The sequence below is a fragment of the Hetaerina americana genome, unplaced genomic scaffold, assembly GCF_022747635.1.
Source record: "Hetaerina americana unplaced genomic scaffold, ioHetAmer1.1.p SCAF_649, whole genome shotgun sequence".
In the NCBI taxonomy this organism is placed as follows: domain Eukaryota; kingdom Metazoa; phylum Arthropoda; class Insecta; order Odonata; family Calopterygidae; genus Hetaerina; species Hetaerina americana.
This window is the reverse complement of record NW_027287260.1, coordinates 1-27,396: the sequence shown is the minus strand read 5'-3', so window position 1 is coordinate 27,396 and position 27,396 is coordinate 1. Positions and strand designations below refer to the sequence as shown.

Here is a 27,396-nt window from a genome sequence, read left to right as displayed (position 1 = left end):
GTCGCATCTAGATGAAATGGAATGGTGTCAAAAGGGAACATACCAATTCAAAATCACGCATGCAATGTCTGGCATTGCAAAATAAATTATTTGAAAAAAATTAAAAACATCAGAGAATGCCTCAAAATACGTTCGTTTCGGAATAAAAATATTAATGCCAACGGCACCCGGTGTTCCCAGGCGGTCACCCATCCAAGTACTATCCGGGCCCGATGCTGCTAAACTTCGGTGATCGGACGAGAACCGGTGTATTCAGCGTGGTATGGCCGTTGGCAGATTTCACCAATCTCGAGTCAACTATTTTAGCAATATCAAGCCCGCAAACACTTGCAACGACGCGACACGTCTATTTTCTTGACCACGGCTTGCATACATCGGGCCGTCCACGACCATATATGATGGCGGGAGACGGAGGTAATTTGCCATCTCAAAACGAACTTTGGATAAATGTGGAAGAGATACGGGTTACTACAGCACCAATGCATTGCCCCAAGAGAGCTGGTCGCATCTAGATGAAATGGAATGGTGTCAAAAGGGAACATACCAATTCAAAATCACGCATGCAATGTCTGGCATTGCAAAATAAATTATTTGAAAAAAATTAAAAACATCAGAGAATGCCTCAAAATACGTTCGTTTCGGAAAAAAAATATTAATGCCAACGGCACCCGGTGTTCCCAGGCGGTCACCCATCCAAGTACTATCCGGGCCCGATGCTGCTTAACTTCGGTGATCGGACGAGAACCGGTGTATTCAGCGTGGTATGGCCGTTGGCAATTTCCACCACTCTCGAGTCAACTATTTTAGCAATATCAAGCCCGCAAACACTTGCAACGACGCGACACGACGTCTATTTTCTTGCCCACGGCTTGCATACATCGGGCCGTCCACGACCATACTATATGATGGCGGGAGACGGAGGTAATTTGCCATCTCAAAACGAACTTTGGATAAATGTGGAAGAGATACGGGTTACTACAGCACCAATGCATTGCCCCAAGAGAGCTGGTCGCATCTAGATGAAATGGAATGGTGTCAAAAGGGAACATACCAATTCAAAATCACGCATGCAATGTCTGGCATTGCAAAATAAATTATTTGAAAAAAATTAAAAACATCAGAGAATGCCTCAAAATACGTTCGTTTCGGAAAAAAAATATTGAAAGCCAACGGCACCCGGTGTTCCCAGGCGGTCACCCATCCAAGTACTATCCGGGCCCGATGCTGCTTAACTTCGGTGATCGGACGAGAACCGGTGTATTCAGCGTGGTATGGCCGTTGGCAGATTTCACCACTCTCGAGTCAACTATTTTAGCAATATCAAGCCCGCAAACACTTGCAACGACGCGACACGACGTCTATTTTCTTGCCCACGGCTTGCATACATCGGGCCGTCCACGACCATACTATATGATGGCGGGAGACGGAGGTAATTTGCCATCTCAAAACGAACTTTGGATAAATGTGGAAGAGATACGGGTTACTACAGCACCAATGCATTGCCCCAAGAGAGCTGGTCGCATCTAGATGAAATGGAATGGTGTCAAAAGGGAACATACCAATTCAAAATCACGCATGCAATGTCTGGCATTGCAAAATAAATTATTTGAAAAAAATTAAAAACATCAGAGAATGCCTCAAAATACGTTCGTTTCGGAATAAAAATATTAATGCCAACGGCACCCGGTGTTCCCAGGCGGTCACCCATCCAAGTACTATCCGGGCCCGATGCTGCTTACCTTCGGTGATCGGACGAGAACCGGTGTATTCAGCGTGGTATGGCCGTTGGCAGATTTCACCACTCTCGAGTCAACTATTTTAGCAATATCAAGCCCGCAAACACTTGCAACGACGCGACACGTCTATTTTCTTGCCCACGGCTTGCATACATCGGGCCGTCCACGACCATACTATATGATGGCGGGAGACGGAGGTAATTTGCCATCTCAAAACGAACTTTGGATAAATGTGGAAGAGATACGGGTTACTACAGCACCAATGCATTGCCCCAAGAGAGCTGGTCGCATCTAGATGAAATGGAATGGTGTCAAAAGGGAACATACCAATTCAAAATCACGCATGCAATGTCTGGCATTGCAAAATAAATTATTTGAAAAAAATTAAAAACAGCAGAGAATGCCTCAAAATACGTTCGTTTCGGAAAAAAAATATTAATGCCAACGGCACCCGGTGTTCCCAGGCGGTCACCCATCCAAGTACTATCCGGGCCCGATGCTGCTTAACTTCGGTGATCGGACGAGAACCGGTGTATTCAGCGTGGTATGGCCGTTGGCAGATTTCACCACTCTCGAGTCAACTATTTTAGCAATATCAAGCCCGCAAACACTTGCAACGACGCGACACGTCTATTTTCTTGCCCACGGCTTGCATACATCGGGCCGTCCACGACCATACTATATGATGGCGGGAGACGGAGGTAATTTGCCATCTCAAAACGAACTTTGGATAAATGTGGAAGAGATACGGGTTACTACAGCACCAATGCATTGCCCCAAGAGAGCTGGTCGCATCTAGATGAAATGGAATGGTGTCAAAAGGGAACATACCAATTCAAAATCACGCATGCAATGTCTGGCATTGCAAAATAAATTATTTGAAAAAAATTAAAAACAGCAGAGAATGCCTCAAAATACGTTCGTTTCGGAAAAAAAAAATTGAAAGCCAACGGCACCCGGTGTTCCCAGGCGGTCACCCATCCAAGTACTATCCGGGCCCGATGCTGCTTAACTTCGGTGATCGGACGAGAACCGGTGTATTCAGCTTGGTATGGCCGTTGGCAATTCCCACCACTCTCGAGTCAACTATTTTAGCAATATCAAGCCCGCAAACACTTGCAACGACGCGACACGACGTCTATTTTCTTGCCCACGGCTTGCATACATCGGGCCGTCCACGACCATACTATATGATGGCGGGAGACGGAGGTAATTTGCCATCTCAAAACGAACTTTGGATAAATGTGGAAGAGATACGGGTTACTACAGCACCAATGCATTGCCCCAAGAGAGCTGGTCGCATCTAGATGAAATGGAATGGTGTCAAAAGGGAACATACCAATTCAAAATCACGCATGCAATGTCTGGCATTGCAAAATAAATTATTTGAAAAAAATTAAAAACATCAGAGAATGCCTCAAAATACGTTCGTTTCGGAAAAAAAATATTAATGCCAACGGCACCCGGTGTTCCCAGGCGGTCACCCATCCAAGTACTATCCGGGCCCGATGCTGCTTAACTTCGGTGATCGGACGAGAACTGGTGTATTCAGCGTGGTATGGCCGTTGGCAGATTTCACCACTCTCGAGTCAACTATTTTAGCAATATCAAGCCCGCAAACACTTGCAACGACGCGACACGTCTATTTTCTTGCCCACGGCTTGCATACATCGGGCCGTCCACGACCATACTATATGATGGCGGGAGACGGAGGTAATTTGCCATCTCAAAACGAACTTTGGATAAATGTGGAAGAGATACGGGTTACTACAGCACCAATGCATTGCCCCAAGAGAGCTGGTCGCATCTAGATGAAATGGAATGGTGTCAAAAGGGAACATACCAATTCAAAATCACGCATGCAATGTCTGGCATTGCAAAATAAATTATTTGAAAAAAATTAAAAACATCAGAGAATGCCTCAAAATACGTTCGTTTCGGAAAAAAAATATTGAAAGCCAACGGCACCCGGTGTTCCCAGGCGGTCACCCATCCAAGTACTATCCGGGCCCGATGCTGCTTAACTTCGGTGATCGGACGAGAAACCGGTGTATTCAGCGTGGTATGGCCGTTGGCAATTTCCACCACTCTCGAGTCAACTATTTTAGCAATATCAAGCCCGCAAACACTTGCAACGACGCGACACGACGTCTATTTTCTTGCCCACGGCTTGCATACATCGGGCCGTCCACGACCATACTATATGATGGCGGGAGACGAAGGTAATTTGCCATCTCAAAACGAACTTTGGATAAATGTGGAAGAGATACGGGTTACTACAGCACCAATGCATTGCCCCAAGAGAGCTGGTCGCATCTAGATGAAATGGAATGGTGTCAAAAGGGAACATACCAATTCAAAATCACGCATGCAATGTCTGGCATTGCAAAATAAATTATTTGAAAAAAATTAAAAACATCAGAGAATGCCTCAAAATACGTTCGTTTCGGAAAAAAAATATTGAAAGCCAACGGCACCCGGTGTTCCCAGGCGGTCACCCATCCAAGTACTATCCGGGCCCGATGCTGCTTAACTTCGGTGATCGGACGAGAACCGGTGTATTCAGCGTGGTATGGCCGTTGGCAATTTCCACCACTCTCGAGTCAACTATTTTAGCAATATCAAGCCCGCAAACACTTGCAACGACGCGACACGACGTCTATTTTCCTGCCCACGGCTTGCATACATCGGGCCGTCCACGACCATACTATATGATGGCGGGAGACGGAGGTAATTTGCCATCTCAAAACGAACTTTGGATAAATGTGGAAGAGATACGGATTACTACAGCACCAATGCATTGCCCCAAGAGAGCTGGTCGCATCTAGATGAAATGGAATGGTGTCAAAAGGGAACATACCAATTCAAAATCACGCATGCAATGTCTGGCATTGCAAAATAAATTATTTGAAAAAAATTAAAAACAGCAGAGAATGCCTCAAAATACGTTCGTTTCGGAAAAAAAAAATTGAAAGCCAACGGCACCCGGTGTTCCCAGGCGGTCACCCATCCAAGTACTATCCGGGCCCGATGCTGCTTAACTTCGGTGATCGGACGAGAACCGGTGTATTCAGCTTGGTATGGCCGTTGGCAATTCCCACCACTCTCGAGTCAACTATTTTAGCAATATCAAGCCCGCAAACACTTGCAACGACGCGACACGACGTCTATTTTCTTGCCCACGGCTTGCATACATCGGGCCGTCCACGACCATACTATATGATGGCGGGAGACGGAGGTAATTTGCCATCTCAAAACGAACTTTGGATAAATGTGGAAGAGATACGGGTTACTACAGCACCAATGCATTGCCCCAAGAGAGCTGGTCGCATCTAGATGAAATGGAATGGTGTCAAAAGGGAACATACCAATTCAAAATCACGCATGCAATGTCTGGCATTGCAAAATAAATTATTTGAAAAAAATTAAAAACATCAGAGAATGCCTCAAAATACGTTCGTTTCGGAAAAAAAATATTAATGCCAACGGCACCCGGTGTTCCCAGGCGGTCACCCATCCAAGTACTATCCGGGCCCGATGCTGCTTAACTTCGGTGATCGGACGAGAACTGGTGTATTCAGCGTGGTATGGCCGTTGGCAGATTTCACCACTCTCGAGTCAACTATTTTAGCAATATCAAGCCCGCAAACACTTGCAACGACGCGACACGTCTATTTTCTTGCCCACGGCTTGCATACATCGGGCCGTCCACGACCATACTATATGATGGCGGGAGACGGAGGTAATTTGCCATCTCAAAACGAACTTTGGATAAATGTGGAAGAGATACGGGTTACTACAGCACCAATGCATTGCCCCAAGAGAGCTGGTCGCATCTAGATGAAATGGAATGGTGTCAAAAGGGAACATACCAATTCAAAATCACGCATGCAATGTCTGGCATTGCAAAATAAATTATTTGAAAAAAATTAAAAACATCAGAGAATGCCTCAAAATACGTTCGTTTCGGAAAAAAAATATTGAAAGCCAACGGCACCCGGTGTTCCCAGGCGGTCACCCATCCAAGTACTATCCGGGCCCGATGCTGCTTAACTTCGGTGATCGGACGAGAACCGGTGTATTCAGCGTGGTATGGCCGTTGGCAATTTCCACCACTCTCGAGTCAACTATTTTAGCAATATCAAGCCCGCAAACACTTGCAACGACGCGACACGACGTCTATTTTCTTGCCCACGGCTTGCATACATCGGGCCGTCCACGACCATACTATATGATGGCGGGAGACGAAGGTAATTTGCCATCTCAAAACGAACTTTGGATAAATGTGGAAGAGATACGGGTTACTACAGCACCAATGCATTGCCCCAAGAGAGCTGGTCGCATCTAGATGAAATGGAATGGTGTCAAAAGGGAACATACCAATTCAAAATCACGCATGCAATGTCTGGCATTGCAAAATAAATTATTTGAAAAAAATTAAAAACATCAGAGAATGCCTCAAAATACGTTCGTTTCGGAAAAAAAATATTGAAAGCCAACGGCACCCGGTGTTCCCAGGCGGTCACCCATCCAAGTACTATCCGGGCCCGATGCTGCTTAACTTCGGTGATCGGACGAGAACCGGTGTATTCAGCGTGGTATGGCCGTTGGCAATTTCCACCACTCTCGAGTCAACTATTTTAGCAATATCAAGCCCGCAAACACTTGCAACGACGCGACACGACGTCTATTTTCCTGCCCACGGCTTGCATACATCGGGCCGTCCACGACCATACTATATGATGGCGGGAGACGGAGGTAATTTGCCATCTCAAAACGAACTTTGGATAAATGTGGAAGAGATACGGATTACTACAGCACCAATGCATTGCCCCAAGAGAGCTGGTCGCATCTAGATGAAATGGAATGGTGTCAAAAGGGAACATACCAATTCAAAATCACGCATGCAATGTCTGGCATTGCAAAATAAATTATTTGAAAAAAATTAAAAACATCAGAGAATGCCTCAAAATACGTTCGTTTCGGAAAAAAAATATTGAAAGCCAACGGCACCCGGTGTTCCCAGGCGGTCACCCATCCAAGTACTATCCGGGCCCGATGCTGCTTAACTTCGGTGATCGGACGAGAACCGGTGTATTCAGCGTGGTATGGCCGTTGGCAATTTCCACCACTCTCGAGTCAACTATTTTAGCAATATCAAGCCCGCAAACACTTGCAACGACGCGACACGACGTCTATTTTCTTGCCCACGGCTTGCATACATCGGGCCGTCCACGACCATACTATATGATGGCGGGAGACGGAGGTAATTTGCCATCTCAAAACGAACTTTGGATAAATGTGGAAGAGATACGGGTTACTACAGCACCAATGCATTGCCCCAAGAGAGCTGGTCGCATCTAGATGAAATGGAATGGTGTCAAAAGGGAACATACCAATTCAAAATCACGCATGCAATGTCTGGCATTGCAAAATAAATTATTTGAAAAAAATTAAAAACATCAGAGAATGCCTCAAAATACGTTCGTTTCGGAAAAAAAATATTGAAAGCCAACGGCACCCGGTGTTCCCAGGCGGTCACCCATCCAAGTACTATCCGGGCCCGATGCTGCTTAACTTCGGTGATCGGACGAGAACCGGTGTATTCAGCGTGGTATGGCCGTTGGCAGATTTCACCACTCTCGAGTCAACTATTTTAGCAATATCAAGCCCGCAAACACTTGCAACGACGCGACACGACGTCTATTTTCTTGCCCACGGCTTGCATACATCGGGCCGTCCACGACCATACTATATGATGGCGGGAGACGGAGGTAATTTGCCATCTCAAAACGAACTTTGGATAAATGTGGAAGAGATACGGGTTACTACAGCACCAATGCATTGCCCCAAGAGAGCTGGTCGCATCTAGATGAAATGGAATGGTGTCAAAAGGGAACATACCAATTCAAAATCACGCATGCAATGTCTGGCATTGCAAAATAAATTATTTGAAAAAAATTAAAAACATCAGAGAATGCCTCAAAATACGTTCGTTTCGGAAAAAAAATATTGAAAGCCAACGGCACCCGGTGTTCCCAGGCGGTCACCCATCCAAGTACTATCCGGGCCCGATGCTGCTTAACTTCGGTGATCGGACGAGAACCGGTGTATTCAGCGTGGTATGGCCGTTGGCAATTTCCACCACTCTCGAGTCAACTATTTTAGCAATATCAAGCCCGCAAACACTTGCAACGACGCGACACGACGTCTATTTTCTTGCCCACGGCTTGCATACATCGGGCCGTCCACGACCATACTATATGATGGCGGGAGACGGAGGTAATTTGCCATCTCAAAACGAACTTTGGATAAATGTGGAAGAGATACGGGTTACTACAGCACCAATGCATTGCCCCAAGAGAGCTGGTCGCATCTAGATGAAATGGAATGGTGTCAAAAGGGAACATACCAATTCAAAATCACGCATGCAATGTCTGGCATTGCAAAATAAATTATTTGAAAAAAATTAAAAACATCAGAGAATGCCTCAAAATACGTTCGTTTCGGAAAAAAAATATTGAAAGCCAACGGCACCCGGTGTTCCCAGGCGGTCACCCATCCAAGTACTATCCGGGCCCGATGCTGCTTAACTTCGGTGATCGGACGAGAACCGGTGTATTCAGCGTGGTATGGCCGTTGGCAGATTTCACCACTCTCGAGTCAACTATTTTAGCAATATCAAGCCCGCAAACACTTGCAACGACGCGACACGACGTCTATTTTCTTGCCCACGGCTTGCATACATCGGGCCGTCCACGACCATACTATATGATGGCGGGAGACGGAGGTAATTTGCCATCTCAAAACGAACTTTGGATAAATGTGGAAGAGATACGGGTTACTACAGCACCAATGCATTGCCCCAAGAGAGCTGGTCGCATCTAGATGAAATGGAATGGTGTCAAAAGGGAACATACCAATTCAAAATCACGCATGCAATGTCTGGCATTGCAAAATAAATTATTTGAAAAAAATTAAAAACATCAGAGAATGCCTCAAAATACGTTCGTTTCGGAAAAAAAATATTAATGCCAACGGCACCCGGTGTTCCCAGGCGGTCACCCATCCAAGTACTATCCGGGCCCGATGCTGCTTAACTTCGGTGATCGGACGAGAACCGGTGTATTCAGCGTGGTATGGCCGTTGGCAATTTCCACCACTCTCGAGTCAACTATTTTAGCAATATCAAGCCCGCAAACACTTGCAACGACGCGACACGACGTCTATTTTCTTGCCCACGGCTTGCATACATCGGGCCGTCCACGACCATACTATATGATGGCGGGAGACGGAGGTAATTTGCCATCTCAAAACGAACTTTGGATAAATGTGGAAGAGATACGGATTACTACAGCACCAATGCATTGCCCCAAGAGAGCTGGTCGCATCTAGATGAAATGGAATGGTGTCAAAAGGGAACATACCAATTCAAAATCACGCATGCAATGTCTGGCATTGCAAAATAAATTATTTGAAAAAAATTAAAAACATCAGAGAATGCCTCAAAATACGTTCGTTTCGGAAAAAAAATATTGAAAGCCAACGGCACCCGGTGTTCCCAGGCGGTCACCCATCCAAGTACTATCCGGGCCCGATGCTGCTTAACTTCGGTGATCGGACGAGAACCGGTGTATTCAGCGTGGTATTTTTTTTTTTTTTTTATTGCATGTATTTCCATTCACAGACATAGTTATTTAACACCATGTGCACCATCTTAAGCGTGCATAAGACCACAGATTGAACATTTTCACAATTGAACAATTGGCCGTTGGCAATTCCCACCACTCTCGAGTCAACTATTTTAGCAATATCAAGCCCGCAAACACTTGCAACGACGCGACACGACGTCTATTTTCTTGCCCACGGCTTGCATACATCGGGCCGTCCACGACCATACTATATGATGGCGGGAGACGGAGGTAATTTGCCATCTCAAAACGAACTTTGGATAAATGTGGAAGAGATACGGGTTACTACAGCACCAATGCATTGCCCCAAGAGAGCTGGTCGCATCTAGATGAAATGGAATGGTGTCAAAAGGGAACATACCAATTCAAAATCACGCATGCAATGTCTGGCATTGCAAAATAAATTATTTGAAAAAAATTAAAAACATCAGAGAATGCCTCAAAATACGTTCGTTTCGGAAAAAAAATATTAATGCCAACGGCACCCGGTGTTCCCAGGCGGTCACCCATCCAAGTACTATCCGGGCCCGATGCTGCTTAACTTCGGTGATCGGACGAGAACCGGTGTATTCAGCGTGGTATGGCCGTTGGCAATTTCCACCACTCTCGAGTCAACTATTTTAGCAATATCAAGCCCGCAAACACTTGCAACGACGCGACACGACGTCTATTTTCTTGCCCACGGCTTGCATACATCGGGCCGTCCACGACCATACTATATGATGGCGGGAGACGGAGGTAATTTGCCATCTCAAAACGAACTTTGGATAAATGTGGAAGAGATACGGGTTACTACAGCACCAATGCATTGCCCCAAGAGAGCTGGTCGCATCTAGATGAAATGGAATGGTGTCAAAAGGGAACATACCAATTCAAAATCACGCATGCAATGTCTGGCATTGCAAAATAAATTATTTGAAAAAAATTAAAAACATCAGAGAATGCCTCAAAATACGTTCGTTTCGGAAAAAAAATATTGAAAGCCAACGGCACCCGGTGTTCCCAGGCGGTCACCCATCCAAGTACTATCCGGGCCCGATGCTGCTTAACTTCGGTGATCGGACGAGAACCGGTGTATTCAGCGTGGTATGGCCGTTGGCAGATTTCACCACTCTCGAGTCAACTATTTTAGCAATATCAAGCCCGCAAACACTTGCAACGACGCGACACGACGTCTATTTTCTTGCCCACGGCTTGCATACATCGGGCCGTCCACGACCATACTATATGATGGCGGGAGACGGAGGTAATTTGCCATCTCAAAACGAACTTTGGATAAATGTGGAAGAGATACGGGTTACTACAGCACCAATGCATTGCCCCAAGAGAGCTGGTCGCATCTAGATGAAATGGAATGGTGTCAAAAGGGAACATACCAATTCAAAATCACGCATGCAATGTCTGGCATTGCAAAATAAATTATTTGAAAAAAATTAAAAACATCAGAGAATGCCTCAAAATACGTTCGTTTCGGAAAAAAAATATTGAAAGCCAACGGCACCCGGTGTTCCCAGGCGGTCACCCATCCAAGTACTATCCGGGCCCGATGCTGCTTAACTTCGGTGATCGGACGAGAACCGGTGTATTCAGCGTGGTATGGCCGTTGGCAATTTCCACCACTCTCGAGTCAACTATTTTAGCAATATCAAGCCCGCAAACACTTGCAACGACGCGACACGACGTCTATTTTCTTGCCCACGGCTTGCATACATCGGGCCGTCCACGACCATACTATATGATGGCGGGAGACGGAGGTAATTTGCCATCTCAAAACGAACTTTGGATAAATGTGGAAGAGATACGGGTTACTACAGCACCAATGCATTGCCCCAAGAGAGCTGGTCGCATCTAGATGAAATGGAATGGTGTCAAAAGGGAACATACCAATTCAAAATCACGCATGCAATGTCTGGCATTGCAAAATAAATTATTTGAAAAAAATTAAAAACATCAGAGAATGCCTCAAAATACGTTCGTTTCGGAAAAAAAATATTGAAAGCCAACGGCACCCGGTGTTCCCAGGCGGTCACCCATCCAAGTACTATCCGGGCCCGATGCTGCTTAACTTCGGTGATCGGACGAGAACCGGTGTATTCAGCGTGGTATTTTTTTTTTTTTTATTGCATGTATTTCCATTCACAGACATAGTTATTTAACACCATGTGCACCATCTTAAGCGTGCATAAGACCACAGATTGAACATTTTCACAATTGAACAATTCTAAACAAAGGATGATATAAGTATGAACCACTTATGAACTATAAGCATTCGGAAAGTGTTCACCGTCACATAACTTAGGGAACATTTTCCTTACTTGAATTAACAATACAAGATCCTTTATAGGGAACAAAATGATTACAATGAAATCAAGCCAATTATAAATAGTCAAATTTTTTTTAAACATCCCCTTTGCGTCTTTTTTTCACAGTTAAACATTAATGATACATTGTTTACATTATTATCTGCTCTTATTTATTGAACGTATTCCCTTTATTCACATACTTGTTATCGGTAATATATTTCCTTGCATACATGACAGTTTACATTGAGTCCAAGACCAATTTTCTTTAAACTTGTTATTCTTTCATGACTTCTTTTTTTACCATTTGTTCTACTTTCTTCCAATATGGCTGTAATCGGCCCGGTAGGTTTTTGCTCTCTTTTTTCACTTGTTCCCACCAACTTTCTATATCTATTTTAACCCACTTGTGTACCGTAAGAAGGTGCTGTCCAATCAGCCAGCACATTGTTTCCATTTTCACGCGGGGAAAGATGTTGAAATCCAGAATCATCATATTCCTATTTCCTATCTCCTTTTCTCCAAAGGTGTTTAATTCTCTAAATGTTCTTTTTATTAGGCACCACCTCCTCCTTGAGATGGTGCATTCGAACACCCTGTGGTCTTGTGTGTCGGCTTTGTCACAGTATTCGCATTCGTTCCTGCTTGTTAGATACATGTTTTGTTTCACTTGCTGGGTGGTCACTATATAGTTTGCGAATAGGAATAGGACGCTCTTTGTCCTTAGGGTCATGGCTATTTCGTTGATGTTCTTCCACACTCTCTTCCAATTTACCGATAGGATGTGCTTTTCGATGTTGATTCGGTGGTTGTCGTCGCTTCTGAGTTGTCGGTAAAGGCACTTGGTGGTGGCTGTCACTCCTCTCGGCATCTTTTCTACTAAGTCCTTAACTTTCCTGATAGTTTTCATCAGCAGTCTATCCTGCCCTGGTGCACCCCATGCCGCCTTTAGCAGATCTTTTGAATGTTGACAGTCGTCGGATAGGATGTTTATTACTGTCTTTGCATAGAGTGCCAGGGCTTTGTCCCGCACGTCGATCAGCCCTAGGCCCCCCTTCCCCTTGGGTAGACAGGCCTGGCTCTTTGCTACTCTTAGCAAATGCCCTCCCCAAAGGTATTGCGTTGCTATTTTCGTCAATAGAGCCCCATGTTTTTCTGGCAACGGGAAAATCAGTGCGGCGTACCATGCCTTGGATAATAACAATGCGTTTATCGCAAGGACTTTCTGATGTATGTTTAGGTCCCTGTCTCTCAATTGCGCTAATGTTCCTTTTATCATTCTCGTTGCCTTTTCCCATACTGCGTTTGTCGTCTCCGTGGAAGTCCTACTCCATGGAATGCCCAGAATGTCCATCGAGGTCACCTCTTTCCATTCACTGGTCGCGGTGAAGTCGGCGTCTTTTATTGTCAAGGCCTTTGTCTTTTCCATGTTTACTTTTTGCCCGCTTTCCTCCTCATATTCCTTTAATGATTTCCCTATTACATGAATTTCCGCTTGATCTTGGGCGAAGATCGTTACGTCGTCCGCATAAGCCACCGCGGACACTTTTCCGTTCCCCGCCGGGATTCCTTTAATGTTTCTGCGAAGACTATGTAGCAGGGGCTCCAGTGATATAGAGAACAGAAGCATCGAAAGCGGACAGCCTTGTCTGATTGATCTTCTCACGGGGAACGACTTTGTTTCGGCCCCCGCGCTCAATTTTACTTTCGACGTGATGTTGTTCGTGAACATTTTTATTGTATTCAAAAACTTTTCGGGGAATCCCATCCTCTTTAATGTGTTCAATACGTGGTTTATGTTCACCCTGTCGAAAGCCTTCTCAATATCTACCGCTACCAGTTTAAGGCCCGCGCCCTGCCTGCTCTCGTGGCTCGCGATTGCGTCTCTGATCGTTGTCAGCGCCGTTACAATGTTCCTCCCCTTTCCTACTATGTGTTGGTCTGGCCCGATTATCTTTTCCACGGCTTCGTTGAGTCTGGTTTTAACGATTTTAGCTACTACCTTGTAATCGGCGTTGAGGAGGGTGATGGGTCTGTAGTCATTTAGGCTCCTTGGCTCTTTTCTTTTCGGCACTAGGACAATTTTCCCCTCTCTTTGGGTCGTGGTGAGGGTGCCATTTTGGAGGATGTTCTCTATCGCTGGAATGATTAAATCCTTCAGCTCTTCCCAGAATTCTACGTAGAATTCAAAAGGGATACCGTCGGTACCCGGGGACCTCCCCTTGGGGAGCCATCTCATAGCATCCTCGCACTCCTCCCTTGTGATTCTTTCCGCCATCCTCTCTGCCACCTCCACTGGCAGTTGGGGGAGTGGCGTGAGATTTTCTGTCTCTTCCTTGAGTGATGTGTCCTCCCCAGAAAGGAGAGTCTCAAAATGGTGGCATACATGCTCTATGATTTCTCTCTCTTCTTTTAACCTCGTTCCGTTCTCGTTCAAAATGCCGTTTTTGAGTAAGTTGTTGGCGCAATCCTTTAACCTCCTCCCCAGATAATACACCGAGGCATGTTCTTCTGGCAAACATATTTTGCTTCTGTGCCATGTTGATATTTTCGCCCTTTCCTCTTCCATTCCGAAGATTTTCCTTTTTAGTTCTTTTATCTCCCCCCAGTTGCTCCGTTCCCTTTCTCTCGTCTTTAGGCTCTCCTCGAGCGCTTCTCTGTAAAAAGCCATGGTTTCCCTGATTTCTTCGGCTCTCTCCCTGTGCAGTTGTGCGAAAAGGTTTCTTATTTTTACTTTGGAGTTTTCCCACCTTTCGCTTGGATCCAATCCTCTCCAGCTTTCCTCCCATCGCTGGATGTTTTCTTTCAGTATGGCTCTGGTGTCTTTCTCATATAGCAGCTCGACGTTCATCCTCCACTCCTTTTTCCTTGGCTGATGCCTCGTCCTGCTTTGGGATCCATCGACCGATATAATAACTGCGCAGTGGTCGGAGCATGCCACTGGAAGAACCGCATAGGAGGATATATGGGTTTTCAAGTCGTAGGATGCGTAAAAGCGGTCCTGCCTTGTTGCCCATTTGTCGCCGTAGATGGTGTACGGAAGGTTATCTTTTGTGCTTGTTAATCTGTTTGCGTCAGTGGCTCTGAGGTTTTTAACTATCGATTTTAGGGGACCACACAGTGGGTATTTTGCTCCTCCTCCATCGTTGTTTTGGCTATCTTTCTCGTCTATGATTGCGTTAAAATCACCCCCTAACAGTGCCATTCCTTGGAAGTCGCTCAGCAGGGGCAGGAGGTCCCGCGAGTAAAATTCCCTCCTCTCCTGAAGTTTCCTGGTGCCGGCCGGGCCGTACACATTTATTATCCTTATCCCAAGGATCGTCATGGCCATCGCCCTCCCGGATGGTAGCATTGTCATTTTTTCTCCGGTGATGTTTCTTTTTAACATGATCGCAGTGCCTCTTTCCCGCTCTTGGTTGTTTATATAGATCTCCGCCGGGCCCGTTTCCCAATGTACACTCACCATGACCTCTTGCAATAGTAGGATGTCCAGGTCTTCTCTTTTAAATAGGTCGAATACTTTTTCTATTCTGTTTTTACTTGTAACCCCACATACATTAAGCGTGCCTATTCTCAATTTTGGGTTCAATGTGTAATTCATTGGGATTCCGGATTCGGGGTTCCCATTTGCTTCCCCTTATCATTCCCTGTATTTTTTGCATCCCTTTTCCATTTGGCTTCCTTCATATATGCGTACCTCACCGCTATCTCCTGGAGTCCGACGCTTAGGCTGTTCTTTCCTTTGTCCTTCTTCTTCGTCTTCTGTCTCTGCTCGGTCGTTTCCGCCTTGCCCCCTCTCCCGGATCTCCTCGGGGCCTCGTCCTGGTCCCCGGTGTCGCTGCTCCCGTTGTCCTTGGCGTCGGAGTCCTCGCTCTCGTCCCCGCCGAGCCCAAACTTCCTCCCGCTGTCATCCTCGCCACCACCGCGCTTCCGACGTCCCTCCACCTCCCTCCAGGGGTGACCGCTGGTCGACGCGTTGTCCTCCGGGTCTTCTTCCCTCCTCCGCTCCTCAGCCTCTTCCTCATGCTGTTTGCCCTCCCCTTCGCGTAACGTCACAGATAACCCTTTCCCGAGACCCTTGTCGCTAAAAGGGGTTACCATGTCTAGATTTCTTCCTATTTGCTTCTCTTGCGCCATGACCAATTTCTTGTCTTCCCCCGCAAGCCGTCGATCACCGCCCTCGATTGAATCGGGTTCTCCGGTTTCTTTTGATTCTTCTTCTACTGCTACGGCCATTTTGATTCCTCCCCCATTATTCCCCTCTTGAATCTTACTCTGATCTGCACAGGGATCACACCTTTCCTCCCTCGTGATGGTTGATCTCTCCGTTTCCTTTCCACGGGCTACGTCTATCGATATCCTTTTCCCCCGCCCTCTCGTGTTCGACCCTTTCCTCCTCTTTCTCCCGTTTCCCGCTCCCTCGGCAATAGCGTCGTTTCCGGCGACGTCTTCCTCGCTCGACGTTCCTGGGTGGTAGGTTGGTCCTTCCTTCTCCCTGCGTTTCTCTACCCTCATCCTTGGGTTGACCTCCTCCTCCTGCTCCAAGGGAATCTCCTCCACTCCTCGGTCCTCTTCCATTCTCGTCGGCAGCACCGCCTCCTCTTCTGCCGCTTGCTTTTTCCCCCTCAGTGCGTCGGCGTACGCCGTGATTGTGGTTGGCATTGTGCAATTCAATCGCAGATGGTTTGTGCTTCCGCATCTCGAGCACGTTTGCTGTTGTCCCTCGTAGTGTATGACCGCCCTGTGACCAGCTATCGGGATATATGACGGAATCGGGGACTTTAAATACATTTTCACATTCCGCGTTCCAGTGCTGATCGGGTATAGCCCAGGGCCTATCCATTTGTTTACCGCGTATGATACCACTCTTCCATATTTGCCTAATTCCGTCTCCACCTCGAATTTTGGGATTTCTGGGGGGAGCCCCACCACCTTAACAAAGCTTGCCCTGCTAGACGCTGACTCCAACGTCGCCGTTCCACGCTTTTCGGCTACTGATGGGAAGTCAACTGGCCCCCCTTTCGACCTCAAAAGATTTTCAACTAATTCTTCGTTTATAAGTTTCACATAAATGGATTTTCTTGTAATTCCAAATTGTATGGCCACTAAATCTTCCAACTTAAGCCCGAGCTCGACACCGATGAACCGATGGACCTCTAGGGCGGTAGCAATTTCTTTTAAGTCATTTAGACTTATTATTAGAGTTGCCTTCCTATCGTAAGGCATTTCGAATTGGCTGACTTTATAACACACGTCAAGCCCTAATAAGGGCTAACTCAAAATAAGCAGCACTTTTCATACACAAAACGCTTTGACGCATATATCAAAGCGCTTACGAAATTCTCGTTTCCCGGCGATCGAAGCCTCGAACGCCGGGGATAGCACGCACACAGAACCGAAACACAGACACGTCCTCACTCTTCGAACGCTCACACCGGACATAAAAAATATTGAAAGCCAACGGCACCCGGTGTTCCCAGGCGGTCACCCATCCAAGTACTATCCGGGCCCGATGCTGCTTAACTTCGGTGATCGGACGAGAACCGGTGTATTCAGCGTGGTATGGCCGTTGGCAATTTCCACCACTCTCGAGTCAACTATTTTAGCAATATCAAGCCCGCAAACACTTGCAACGACGCGACACGACGTCTATTTTCTTGCCCACGGCTTGCATACATCGGGCCGTCCACGACCATACTATATGATGGCGGGAGACGGAGGTAATTTGCCATCTCAAAACGAACTTTGGATAAATGTGGAAGAGATACGGGTTACTACAGCACCAATGCATTGCCCCAAGAGAGCTGGTCGCATCTAGATGAAATGGAATGGTGTCAAAAGGGAACATACCAATTCAAAATCACGCATGCAATGTCTGGCATTGCAAAATAAATTATTTGAAAAAAATTAAAAACATCAGAGAATGCCTCAAAATACGTTCGTTTCGGAAAAAAAATATTGAAAGCCAACGGCACCCGGTGTTCCCAGGCGGTCACCCATCCAAGTACTATCCGGGCCCGATGCTGCTTAACTTCGGTGATCGGACGAGAACCGGTGTATTCAGCGTGGTATGGCCGTTGGCAGATTTCACCACTCTCGAGTCAACTATTTTAGCAATATCAAGCCCGCAAACACTTGCAACGACGCGACACGTCTATTTTCTTGCCCACGGCTTGCATACATCGGGCCGTCCACGACCATACTATATGATGGCGGGAGACGGAGGTAATTTGCCATCTCAAAAGGAACTTTGGATAAATGTGGAAGAGATACGGGTTACTACAGCACCAATGCATTGCCCCAAGAGAGCTGGTCGCATCTAGATGAAATGGAATGGTGTCAAAAGGGAACATACCAATTCAAAATCACGCATGCAATGTCTGGCATTGCAAAATAAATTATTTGAAAAAAATTAAAAACATCAGAGAATGCCTCAAAATACGTTCGTTTCGGAATAAAAATATTAATGCCAACGGCACCCGGTGTTCCCAGGCGGTCACCCATCCAAGTACTATCCGGGCCCGATGCTGCTTAACTTCGGTGATCGGACGAGAACCGGTGTATTCAGCGTGGTATGGCCGTTGGCAGATTTCACCACTCTCGAGTCAACTATTTTAGCAATATCAAGCCCGCAAACACTTGCAACGACGCGACACGTCTATTTTCTTGACCACGGCTTGCATACATCGGGCCGTCCACGACCATATATGATGGCGGGAGACGGAGGTAATTTGCCATCTCAAAACGAACTTTGGATAAATGTGGAAGAGATACGGGTTACTACAGCACCAATGCATTGCCCCAAGAGAGCTGGTCGCATCTAGATGAAATGGAATGGTGTCAAAAGGGAACATACCAATTCAAAATCACGCATGCAATGTCTGGCATTGCAAAATAAATTATTTGAAAAAAATTAAAAACATCAGAGAATGCCTCAAAATACGTTCGTTTCGGAAAAAAAATATTAATGCCAACGGCACCCGGTGTTCCCAGGCGGTCACCCATCCAAGTACTATCCGGGCCCGATGCTGCTTAACTTCGGTGATCGGACGAGAACCGGTGTATTCAGCGTGGTATGGCCGTTGGCAGATTTCACCACTCTCGAGTCAACTATTTTAGCAATATCAAGCCCGCAAACACTTGCAACGACGCGACACGACGTCTATTTTCTTGCCCACGGCTTGCATACATCGGGCCGTCCACGACCATACTATATGATGGCGGGAGACGGAGGTAATTTGCCATCTCAAAACGAACTTTGGATAAATGTGGAAGAGATACGGGTTACTACAGCACCAATGCATTGCCCCAAGAGAGCTGGTCGCATCTAGATGAAATGGAATGGTGTCAAAAGGGAACATACCAATTCAAAATCACGCATGCAATGTCTGGCATTGCAAAATAAATTATTTGAAAAAAATTAAAAACATCAGAGAATGCCTCAAAATACGTTCGTTTCGGAATAAAAATATTAATGCCAACGGCACCCGGTGTTCCCAGGCGGTCACCCATCCAAGTACTATCCGGGCCCGATGCTGCTTACCTTCGGTGATCGGACGAGAACCGGTGTATTCAGCGTGGTATGGCCGTTGGCAGATTTCACCACTCTCGAGTCAACTATTTTAGCAATATCAAGCCCGCAAACACTTGCAACGACGCGACACGTCTATTTTCTTGCCCACGGCTTGCATACATCGGGCCGTCCACGACCATACTATATGATGGCGGGAGACGGAGGTAATTTGCCATCTCAAAACGAACTTTGGATAAATGTGGAAGAGATACGGGTTACTACAGCACCAATGCATTGCCCCAAGAGAGCTGGTCGCATCTAGATGAAATGGAATGGTGTCAAAAGGGAACATACCAATTCAAAATCACGCATGCAATGTCTGGCATTGCAAAAAAAATTATTTGAAAAAAATTAAAAACAGCAGAGAATGCCTCAAAATACGTTCGTTTCGGAAAAAAAATATTAATGCCAACGGCACCCGGTGTTCCCAGGCGGTCACCCATCCAAGTACTATCCGGGCCCGATGCTGCTTAACTTCGGTGATCGGACGAGAACCGGTGTATTCAGCGTGGTATGGCCGTTGGCAGATTTCACCACTCTCGAGTCAACTATTTTAGCAATATCAAGCCCGCAAACACTTGCAACGACGCGACACGTCTATTTTCTTGCCCACGGCTTGCATACATCGGGCCGTCCACGACCATACTATATGATGGCGGGAGACGGAGGTAATTTGCCATCTCAAAACGAACTTTGGATAAATGTGGAAGAGATACGGGTTACTACAGCACCAATGCATTGCCCCAAGAGAGCTGGTCGCATCTAGATGAAATGGAATGGTGTCAAAAGGGAACATACCAATTCAAAATCACGCATGCAATGTCTGGCATTGCAAAATAAATTATTTGAAAAAAATTAAAAACAGCAGAGAATGCCTCAAAATACGTTCGTTTCGGAAAAAAAATATTGAAAGCCAACGGCACCCGGTGTTCCCAGGCGGTCACCCATCCAAGTACTATCCGGGCCCGATGCTGCTTAACTTCGGTGATCGGACGAGAACCGGTGTATTCAGCTTGGTATGGCCGTTGGCAATTCCCACCACTCTCGAGTCAACTATTTTAGCAATATCAAGCCCGCAAACACTTGCAACGACGCGACACGACGTCTATTTTCTTGCCCACGGCTTGCATACATCGGGCCGTCCACGACCATACTATATGATGGCGGGAGACGGAGGTAATTTGCCATCTCAAAACGAACTTTGGATAAATGTGGAAGAGATACGGGTTACTACAGCACCAATGCATTGCCCCAAGAGAGCTGGTCGCATCTAGATGAAATGGAATGGTGTCAAAAGGGAACATACCAATTCAAAATCACGCATGCAATGTCTGGCATTGCAAAATAAATTATTTGAAAAAAATTAAAAACATCAGAGAATGCCTCAAAATACGTTCGTTTCGGAAAAAAAATATTAATGCCAACGGCACCCGGTGTTCCCAGGCGGTCACCCATCCAAGTACTATCCGGGCCCGATGCTGCTTAACTTCGGTGATCGGACGAGAACCGGTGTATTCAGCGTGGTATGGCCGTTGGCAGATTTCACCACTCTCGAGTCAACTATTTTAGCAATATCAAGCCCGCAAACACTTGCAACGACGCGACACGTCTATTTTCTTGCCCACGGCTTGCATACATCGGGCCGTCCACGACCATACTATATGATGGCGGGAGACGGAGGTAATTTGCCATCTCAAAACGAACTTTGGATAAATGTGGAAGAGATACGGGTTACTACAGCACCAATGCATTGCCCCAAGAGAGCTGGTCGCATCTAGATGAAATGGAATGGTGTCAAAAGGGAACATACCAATTCAAAATCACGCATGCAATGTCTGGCATTGCAAAATAAATTATTTGAAAAAAATTAAAAACATCAGAGAATGCCTCAAAATACGTTCGTTTCGGAAAAAAAATATTGAAAGCCAACGGCACCCGGTGTTCCCAGGCGGTCACCCATCCAAGTACTATCCGGGCCCGATGCTGCTTAACTTCGGTGATCGGACGAGAACCGGTGTATTCAGCGTGGTATGGCCGTTGGCAGATTTCACCACTCTCGAGTCAACTATTTTAGCAATATCAAGCCCGCAAACACTTGCAACGACGCGACACGACGTCTATTTTCTTGCCCACGGCTTGCATACATCGGGCCGTCCACGACCATACTATATGATGGCGGGAGACGGAGGTAATTTGCCATCTCAAAACGAACTTTGGATAAATGTGGAAGAGATACGGGTTACTACAGCACCAATGCATTGCCCCAAGAGAGCTGGTCGCATCTAGATGAAATGGAATGGTGTCAAAAGGGAACATACCAATTCAAAATCACGCATGCAATGTCTGGCATTGCAAAATAAATTATTTGAAAAAAATTAAAAACATCAGAGAATGCCTCAAAATACGTTCGTTTCGGAAAAAAAATATTGAAAGCCAACGGCACCCGGTGTTCCCAGGCGGTCACCCATCCAAGTACTATCCGGGCCCGATGCTGCTTAACTTCGGTGATCGGACGAGAACCGGTGTATTCAGCGTGGTATTTTTTTTTTTTTTATTGCATGTATTTCCATTCACAGACATAGTTATTTAACACCATGTGCACCATCTTAAGCGTGCATAAGACCACAGATTGAACATTTTCACAATTGAACAATTCTAAACAAAGGATGATATAAGTATGAACCACTTATGAACTATAAGCATTCGGAAAGTGTTCACCGTCACATAACTTAGGGAACATTTTCCTTACTTGAATTAACAATACAAGATCCTTTATAGGGAACAAAATGATTACAATGAAATCAAGCCAATTATAAATAGTCAAATTTTTTTTAAACATCCCCTTTGCGTCTTTTTTTCACAGTTAAACATTAATGATACATTGTTTACATTATTATCTGCTCTTATTTATTGAACGTATTCCCTTTATTCACATACTTGTTATCGGTAATATATTTCCTTGCATACATGACAGTTTACATTGAGTCCAAGACCAATTTTCTTTAAACTTGTTATTCTTTCATGACTTCTTTTTTTACCATTTGTTCTACTTTCTTCCAATATGGCTGTAATCGGCCCGGTAGGTTTTTGCTCTCTTTTTTCACTTGTTCCCACCAACTTTCTATATCTATTTTAACCCACTTGTGTACCGTAAGAAGGTGCTGTCCAATCAGCCAGCACATTGTTTCCATTTTCACGCGGGGAAAGATGTTGAAATCCAGAATCATCATATTCCTATTTCCTATCTCCTTTTCTCCAAAGGTGTTTAATTCTCTAAATGTTCTTTTTATTAGGCACCACCTCCTCCTTGAGATGGTGCATTCGAACACCCTGTGGTCTTGTGTGTCGGCTTTGTCACAGTATTCGCATTCGTTCCTGCTTGTTAGATACATGTTTTGTTTCACTTGCTGGGTGGTCACTATATAGTTTGCGAATAGGAATAGGACGCTCTTTGTCCTTAGGGTCATGGCTATTTCGTTGATGTTCTTCCACACTCTCTTCCAATTTACCGATAGGATGTGCTTTTCGATGTTGATTCGGTGGTTGTCGTCGCTTCTGAGTTGTCGGTAAAGGCACTTGGTGGTGGCTGTCACTCCTCTCGGCATCTTTTCTACTAAGTCCTTAACTTTCCTGATAGTTTTCATCAGCAGTCTATCCTGCCCTGGTGCACCCCATGCCGCCTTTAGCAGATCTTTTGAATGTTGACAGTCGTCGGATAGGATGTTTATTACTGTCTTTGCATAGAGTGCCAGGGCTTTGTCCCGCACGTCGATCAGCCCTAGGCCCCCCTTCCCCTTGGGTAGACAGGCCTGGCTCTTTGCTACTCTTAGCAAATGCCCTCCCCAAAGGTATTGCGTTGCTATTTTCGTCAATAGAGCCCCATGTTTTTCTGGCAACGGGAAAATCAGTGCGGCGTACCATGCCTTGGATAATAACAATGCGTTTATCGCAAGGACTTTCTGATGTATGTTTAGGTCCCTGTCTCTCAATTGCGCTAATGTTCCTTTTATCATTCTCGTTGCCTTTTCCCATACTGCGTTTGTCGTCTCCGTGGAAGTCCTACTCCATGGAATGCCCAGAATGTCCATCGAGGTCACCTCTTTCCATTCACTGGTCGCGGTGAAGTCGGCGTCTTTTATTGTCAAGGCCTTTGTCTTTTCCATGTTTACTTTTTGCCCGCTTTCCTCCTCATATTCCTTTAATGATTTCCCTATTACATGAATTTCCGCTTGATCTTGGGCGAAGATCGTTACGTCGTCCGCATAAGCCACCGCGGACACTTTTCCGTTCCCCGCCGGGATTCCTTTAATGTTTCTGCGAAGACTATGTAGCAGGGGCTCCAGTGATATAGAGAACAGAAGCATCGAAAGCGGACAGCCTTGTCTGATTGATCTTCTCACGGGGAACGACTTTGTTTCGGCCCCCGCGCTCAATTTTACTTTCGACGTGATGTTGTTCGTGAACATTTTTATTGTATTCAAAAACTTTTCGGGGAATCCCATCCTCTTTAATGTGTTCAATACGTGGTTTATGTTCACCCTGTCGAAAGCCTTCTCAATATCTACCGCTACCAGTTTAAGGCCCGCGCCCTGCCTGCTCTCGTGGCTCGCGATTGCGTCTCTGATCGTTGTCAGCGCCGTTACAATGTTCCTCCCCTTTCCTACTATGTGTTGGTCTGGCCCGATTATCTTTTCCACGGCTTCGTTGAGTCTGGTTTTAACGATTTTAGCTACTACCTTGTAATCGGCGTTGAGGAGGGTGATGGGTCTGTAGTCATTTAGGCTCCTTGGCTCTTTTCTTTTCGGCACTAGGACAATTTTCCCCTCTCTTTGGGTCGTGGTGAGGGTGCCATTTTGGAGGATGTTCTCTATCGCTGGAATGATTAAATCCTTCAGCTCTTCCCAGAATTCTACGTAGAATTCAAAAGGGATACCGTCGGTACCCGGGGACCTCCCCTTGGGGAGCCATCTCATAGCATCCTCGCACTCCTCCCTTGTGATTCTTTCCGCCATCCTCTCTGCCACCTCCACTGGCAGTTGGGGGAGTGGCGTGAGATTTTCTGTCTCTTCCTTGAGTGATGTGTCCTCCCCAGAAAGGAGAGTCTCAAAATGGTGGCATACATGCTCTATGATTTCTCTCTCTTCTTTTAACCTCGTTCCGTTCTCGTTCAAAATGCCGTTTTTGAGTAAGTTGTTGGCGCAATCCTTTAACCTCCTCCCCAGATAATACACCGAGGCATGTTCTTCTGGCAAACATATTTTGCTTCTGTGCCATGTTGATATTTTCGCCCTTTCCTCTTCCATTCCGAAGATTTTCCTTTTTAGTTCTTTTATCTCCCCCCAGTTGCTCCGTTCCCTTTCTCTCGTCTTTAGGCTCTCCTCGAGCGCTTCTCTGTAAAAAGCCATGGTTTCCCTGATTTCTTCGGCTCTCTCCCTGTGCAGTTGTGCGAAAAGGTTTCTTATTTTTACTTTGGAGTTTTCCCACCTTTCGCTTGGATCCAATCCTCTCCAGCTTTCCTCCCATCGCTGGATGTTTTCTTTCAGTATGGCTCTGGTGTCTTTCTCATATAGCAGCTCGACGTTCATCCTCCACTCCTTTTTCCTTGGCTGATGCCTCGTCCTGCTTTGGGATCCATCGACCGATATAATAACTGCGCAGTGGTCGGAGCATGCCACTGGAAGAACCGCATAGGAGGATATATGGGTTTTCAAGTCGTAGGATGCGTAAAAGCGGTCCTGCCTTGTTGCCCATTTGTCGCCGTAGATGGTGTACGGAAGGTTATCTTTTGTGCTTGTTAATCTGTTTGCGTCAGTGGCTCTGAGGTTTTTAACTATCGATTTTAGGGGACCACACAGTGGGTATTTTGCTCCTCCTCCATCGTTGTTTTGGCTATCTTTCTCGTCTATGATTGCGTTAAAATCACCCCCTAACAGTGCCATTCCTTGGAAGTCGCTCAGCAGGGGCAGGAGGTCCCGCGAGTAAAATTCCCTCCTCTCCTGAAGTTTCCTGGTGCCGGCCGGGCCGTACACATTTATTATCCTTATCCCAAGGATCGTCATGGCCATCGCCCTCCCGGATGGTAGCATTGTCATTTTTTCTCCGGTGATGTTTCTTTTTAACATGATCGCAGTGCCTCTTTCCCGCTCTTGGTTGTTTATATAGATCTCCGCCGGGCCCGTTTCCCAATGTACACTCACCATGACCTCTTGCAATAGTAGGATGTCCAGGTCTTCTCTTTTAAATAGGTCGAATACTTTTTCTATTCTGTTTTTACTTGTAACCCCACATACATTAAGCGTGCCTATTCTCAATTTTGGGTTCAATGTGTAATTCATTGGGATTCCGGATTCGGGGTTCCCATTTGCTTCCCCTTATCATTCCCTGTATTTTTTGCATCCCTTTTCCATTTGGCTTCCTTCATATATGCGTACCTCACCGCTATCTCCTGGAGTCCGACGCTTAGGCTGTTCTTTCCTTTGTCCTTCTTCTTCGTCTTCTGTCTCTGCTCGGTCGTTTCCGCCTTGCCCCCTCTCCCGGATCTCCTCGGGGCCTCGTCCTGGTCCCCGGTGTCGCTGCTCCCGTTGTCCTTGGCGTCGGAGTCCTCGCTCTCGTCCCCGCCGAGCCCAAACTTCCTCCCGCTGTCATCCTCGCCACCACCGCGCTTCCGACGTCCCTCCACCTCCCTCCAGGGGTGACCGCTGGTCGACGCGTTGTCCTCCGGGTCTTCTTCCCTCCTCCGCTCCTCAGCCTCTTCCTCATGCTGTTTGCCCTCCCCTTCGCGTAACGTCACAGATAACCCTTTCCCGAGACCCTTGTCGCTAAAAGGGGTTACCATGTCTAGATTTCTTCCTATTTGCTTCTCTTGCGCCATGACCAATTTCTTGTCTTCCCCCGCAAGCCGTCGATCACCGCCCTCGATTGAATCGGGTTCTCCGGTTTCTTTTGATTCTTCTTCTACTGCTACGGCCATTTTGATTCCTCCCCCATTATTCCCCTCTTGAATCTTACTCTGATCTGCACAGGGATCACACCTTTCCTCCCTCGTGATGGTTGATCTCTCCGTTTCCTTTCCACGGGCTACGTCTATCGATATCCTTTTCCCCCGCCCTCTCGTGTTCGACCCTTTCCTCCTCTTTCTCCCGTTTCCCGCTCCCTCGGCAATAGCGTCGTTTCCGGCGACGTCTTCCTCGCTCGACGTTCCTGGGTGGTAGGTTGGTCCTTCCTTCTCCCTGCGTTTCTCTACCCTCATCCTTGGGTTGACCTCCTCCTCCTGCTCCAAGGGAATCTCCTCCACTCCTCGGTCCTCTTCCATTCTCGTCGGCAGCACCGCCTCCTCTTCTGCCGCTTGCTTTTTCCCCCTCAGTGCGTCGGCGTACGCCGTGATTGTGGTTGGCATTGTGCAATTCAATCGCAGATGGTTTGTGCTTCCGCATCTCGAGCACGTTTGCTGTTGTCCCTCGTAGTGTATGACCGCCCTGTGACCAGCTATCGGGATATATGACGGAATCGGGGACTTTAAATACATTTTCACATTCCGCGTTCCAGTGCTGATCGGGTATAGCCCAGGGCCTATCCATTTGTTTACCGCGTATGATACCACTCTTCCATATTTGCCTAATTCCGTCTCCACCTCGAATTTTGGGATTTCTGGGGGGAGCCCCACCACCTTAACAAAGCTTGCCCTGCTAGACGCTGACTCCAACGTCGCCGTTCCACGCTTTTCGGCTACTGATGGGAAGTCAACTGGCCCCCCTTTCGACCTCAAAAGATTTTCAACTAATTCTTCGTTTATAAGTTTCACATAAATGGATTTTCTTGTAATTCCAAATTGTATGGCCACTAAATCTTCCAACTTAAGCCCGAGCTCGACACCGATGAACCGATGGACCTCTAGGGCGGTAGCACTTTCTTTTAAGTCATTTAGACTTATTATTAGAGTTGCCTTCCTATCGTAAGGCATTTCGAATTGGCTGACTTTATAACACACGTCAAGCCCTAATAAGGGCTAACTCAAAATAAGCAGCACTTTTCATACACAAAACGCTTTGACGCATATATCAAAGCGCTTTACGAAATTCTCGTTTCCCGGCGATCGA

General features: G+C 46.3%; 30 non-coding genes and 3 pseudogenes across 30 annotated transcripts; all 33 read right to left on the bottom strand.

Annotated features, from left to right (window-relative positions):
* Window positions 1-155: 155 nt before the first annotated feature.
* LOC139695939 (5S ribosomal RNA) lies at window positions 156-274 on the bottom strand. The gene has a single exon (XR_011702502.1). It is a non-coding gene; the product is annotated as a 5S ribosomal RNA (ribosomal RNA).
* Window positions 275-656: 382 nt separating this feature from the next.
* LOC139695912 (5S ribosomal RNA) lies at window positions 657-775 on the bottom strand. Its single transcript, XR_011702476.1, has one exon. It is a non-coding gene; the product is annotated as a 5S ribosomal RNA (ribosomal RNA).
* Window positions 776-1,164: 389 nt separating this feature from the next.
* LOC139695953 (5S ribosomal RNA) lies at window positions 1,165-1,283 on the bottom strand. Its single transcript, XR_011702508.1, has one exon. It is a non-coding gene; the product is annotated as a 5S ribosomal RNA (ribosomal RNA).
* A 388-nt stretch (window positions 1,284-1,671) lies between these two features.
* Window positions 1,672-1,790, bottom strand: LOC139695936 (5S ribosomal RNA). Its single transcript, XR_011702499.1, has one exon. It is a non-coding gene; the product is annotated as a 5S ribosomal RNA (ribosomal RNA).
* A 385-nt stretch (window positions 1,791-2,175) lies between these two features.
* LOC139695911 (5S ribosomal RNA) lies at window positions 2,176-2,294 on the bottom strand. Its single transcript, XR_011702475.1, has one exon. It is a non-coding gene; the product is annotated as a 5S ribosomal RNA (ribosomal RNA).
* Window positions 2,295-2,680: 386 nt separating this feature from the next.
* Window positions 2,681-2,799, bottom strand: LOC139695903 (5S ribosomal RNA). The gene has a single exon (XR_011702467.1). It is a non-coding gene; the product is annotated as a 5S ribosomal RNA (ribosomal RNA).
* Window positions 2,800-3,187: 388 nt separating this feature from the next.
* On the bottom strand, window positions 3,188-3,306 carry LOC139695934 (5S ribosomal RNA). Its single transcript, XR_011702497.1, has one exon. It is a non-coding gene; the product is annotated as a 5S ribosomal RNA (ribosomal RNA).
* Window positions 3,307-3,692: 386 nt separating this feature from the next.
* LOC139695938 (5S ribosomal RNA) lies at window positions 3,693-3,812 on the bottom strand. Its single transcript, XR_011702501.1, has one exon. It is a non-coding gene; the product is annotated as a 5S ribosomal RNA (ribosomal RNA).
* A 389-nt stretch (window positions 3,813-4,201) lies between these two features.
* Window positions 4,202-4,320, bottom strand: LOC139695944 (5S ribosomal RNA). The gene has a single exon (XR_011702507.1). It is a non-coding gene; the product is annotated as a 5S ribosomal RNA (ribosomal RNA).
* Window positions 4,321-4,709: 389 nt separating this feature from the next.
* LOC139695902 (5S ribosomal RNA) lies at window positions 4,710-4,828 on the bottom strand. Its single transcript, XR_011702466.1, has one exon. It is a non-coding gene; the product is annotated as a 5S ribosomal RNA (ribosomal RNA).
* Window positions 4,829-5,216: 388 nt separating this feature from the next.
* On the bottom strand, window positions 5,217-5,335 carry LOC139695932 (5S ribosomal RNA). Its single transcript, XR_011702495.1, has one exon. It is a non-coding gene; the product is annotated as a 5S ribosomal RNA (ribosomal RNA).
* A 386-nt stretch (window positions 5,336-5,721) lies between these two features.
* On the bottom strand, window positions 5,722-5,840 carry LOC139695933 (5S ribosomal RNA). The gene has a single exon (XR_011702496.1). It is a non-coding gene; the product is annotated as a 5S ribosomal RNA (ribosomal RNA).
* A 389-nt stretch (window positions 5,841-6,229) lies between these two features.
* LOC139695921 (5S ribosomal RNA) lies at window positions 6,230-6,348 on the bottom strand. The gene has a single exon (XR_011702485.1). It is a non-coding gene; the product is annotated as a 5S ribosomal RNA (ribosomal RNA).
* Window positions 6,349-6,737: 389 nt separating this feature from the next.
* Window positions 6,738-6,856, bottom strand: LOC139695910 (5S ribosomal RNA). Its single transcript, XR_011702474.1, has one exon. It is a non-coding gene; the product is annotated as a 5S ribosomal RNA (ribosomal RNA).
* A 389-nt stretch (window positions 6,857-7,245) lies between these two features.
* On the bottom strand, window positions 7,246-7,364 carry LOC139695899 (5S ribosomal RNA). The gene has a single exon (XR_011702463.1). It is a non-coding gene; the product is annotated as a 5S ribosomal RNA (ribosomal RNA).
* A 389-nt stretch (window positions 7,365-7,753) lies between these two features.
* On the bottom strand, window positions 7,754-7,872 carry LOC139695887 (5S ribosomal RNA). Its single transcript, XR_011702452.1, has one exon. It is a non-coding gene; the product is annotated as a 5S ribosomal RNA (ribosomal RNA).
* A 389-nt stretch (window positions 7,873-8,261) lies between these two features.
* Window positions 8,262-8,380, bottom strand: LOC139695876 (5S ribosomal RNA). The gene has a single exon (XR_011702441.1). It is a non-coding gene; the product is annotated as a 5S ribosomal RNA (ribosomal RNA).
* Window positions 8,381-8,768: 388 nt separating this feature from the next.
* Window positions 8,769-8,887, bottom strand: LOC139695909 (5S ribosomal RNA). The gene has a single exon (XR_011702473.1). It is a non-coding gene; the product is annotated as a 5S ribosomal RNA (ribosomal RNA).
* Window positions 8,888-9,286: 399 nt separating this feature from the next.
* On the bottom strand, window positions 9,287-9,385 carry LOC139695947 (5S ribosomal RNA; annotated as a pseudogene).
* Window positions 9,386-9,900: 515 nt separating this feature from the next.
* Window positions 9,901-10,019, bottom strand: LOC139695908 (5S ribosomal RNA). The gene has a single exon (XR_011702472.1). It is a non-coding gene; the product is annotated as a 5S ribosomal RNA (ribosomal RNA).
* A 389-nt stretch (window positions 10,020-10,408) lies between these two features.
* LOC139695989 (5S ribosomal RNA) lies at window positions 10,409-10,527 on the bottom strand. The gene has a single exon (XR_011702544.1). It is a non-coding gene; the product is annotated as a 5S ribosomal RNA (ribosomal RNA).
* Window positions 10,528-10,916: 389 nt separating this feature from the next.
* On the bottom strand, window positions 10,917-11,035 carry LOC139695978 (5S ribosomal RNA). Its single transcript, XR_011702533.1, has one exon. It is a non-coding gene; the product is annotated as a 5S ribosomal RNA (ribosomal RNA).
* A 399-nt stretch (window positions 11,036-11,434) lies between these two features.
* LOC139695946 (5S ribosomal RNA) lies at window positions 11,435-11,533 on the bottom strand (annotated as a pseudogene).
* A 5,649-nt stretch (window positions 11,534-17,182) lies between these two features.
* On the bottom strand, window positions 17,183-17,301 carry LOC139695967 (5S ribosomal RNA). The gene has a single exon (XR_011702522.1). It is a non-coding gene; the product is annotated as a 5S ribosomal RNA (ribosomal RNA).
* A 389-nt stretch (window positions 17,302-17,690) lies between these two features.
* On the bottom strand, window positions 17,691-17,809 carry LOC139695956 (5S ribosomal RNA). The gene has a single exon (XR_011702511.1). It is a non-coding gene; the product is annotated as a 5S ribosomal RNA (ribosomal RNA).
* Window positions 17,810-18,194: 385 nt separating this feature from the next.
* LOC139695907 (5S ribosomal RNA) lies at window positions 18,195-18,313 on the bottom strand. The gene has a single exon (XR_011702471.1). It is a non-coding gene; the product is annotated as a 5S ribosomal RNA (ribosomal RNA).
* Window positions 18,314-18,695: 382 nt separating this feature from the next.
* LOC139695906 (5S ribosomal RNA) lies at window positions 18,696-18,814 on the bottom strand. Its single transcript, XR_011702470.1, has one exon. It is a non-coding gene; the product is annotated as a 5S ribosomal RNA (ribosomal RNA).
* A 388-nt stretch (window positions 18,815-19,202) lies between these two features.
* On the bottom strand, window positions 19,203-19,321 carry LOC139695935 (5S ribosomal RNA). Its single transcript, XR_011702498.1, has one exon. It is a non-coding gene; the product is annotated as a 5S ribosomal RNA (ribosomal RNA).
* Window positions 19,322-19,706: 385 nt separating this feature from the next.
* On the bottom strand, window positions 19,707-19,825 carry LOC139695905 (5S ribosomal RNA). The gene has a single exon (XR_011702469.1). It is a non-coding gene; the product is annotated as a 5S ribosomal RNA (ribosomal RNA).
* A 386-nt stretch (window positions 19,826-20,211) lies between these two features.
* On the bottom strand, window positions 20,212-20,330 carry LOC139695901 (5S ribosomal RNA). The gene has a single exon (XR_011702465.1). It is a non-coding gene; the product is annotated as a 5S ribosomal RNA (ribosomal RNA).
* A 388-nt stretch (window positions 20,331-20,718) lies between these two features.
* Window positions 20,719-20,837, bottom strand: LOC139695904 (5S ribosomal RNA). The gene has a single exon (XR_011702468.1). It is a non-coding gene; the product is annotated as a 5S ribosomal RNA (ribosomal RNA).
* A 386-nt stretch (window positions 20,838-21,223) lies between these two features.
* On the bottom strand, window positions 21,224-21,342 carry LOC139695869 (5S ribosomal RNA). Its single transcript, XR_011702435.1, has one exon. It is a non-coding gene; the product is annotated as a 5S ribosomal RNA (ribosomal RNA).
* Window positions 21,343-21,741: 399 nt separating this feature from the next.
* On the bottom strand, window positions 21,742-21,840 carry LOC139695945 (5S ribosomal RNA; annotated as a pseudogene).
* Between the last annotated feature and the right edge of the window lie 5,556 nt (window positions 21,841-27,396).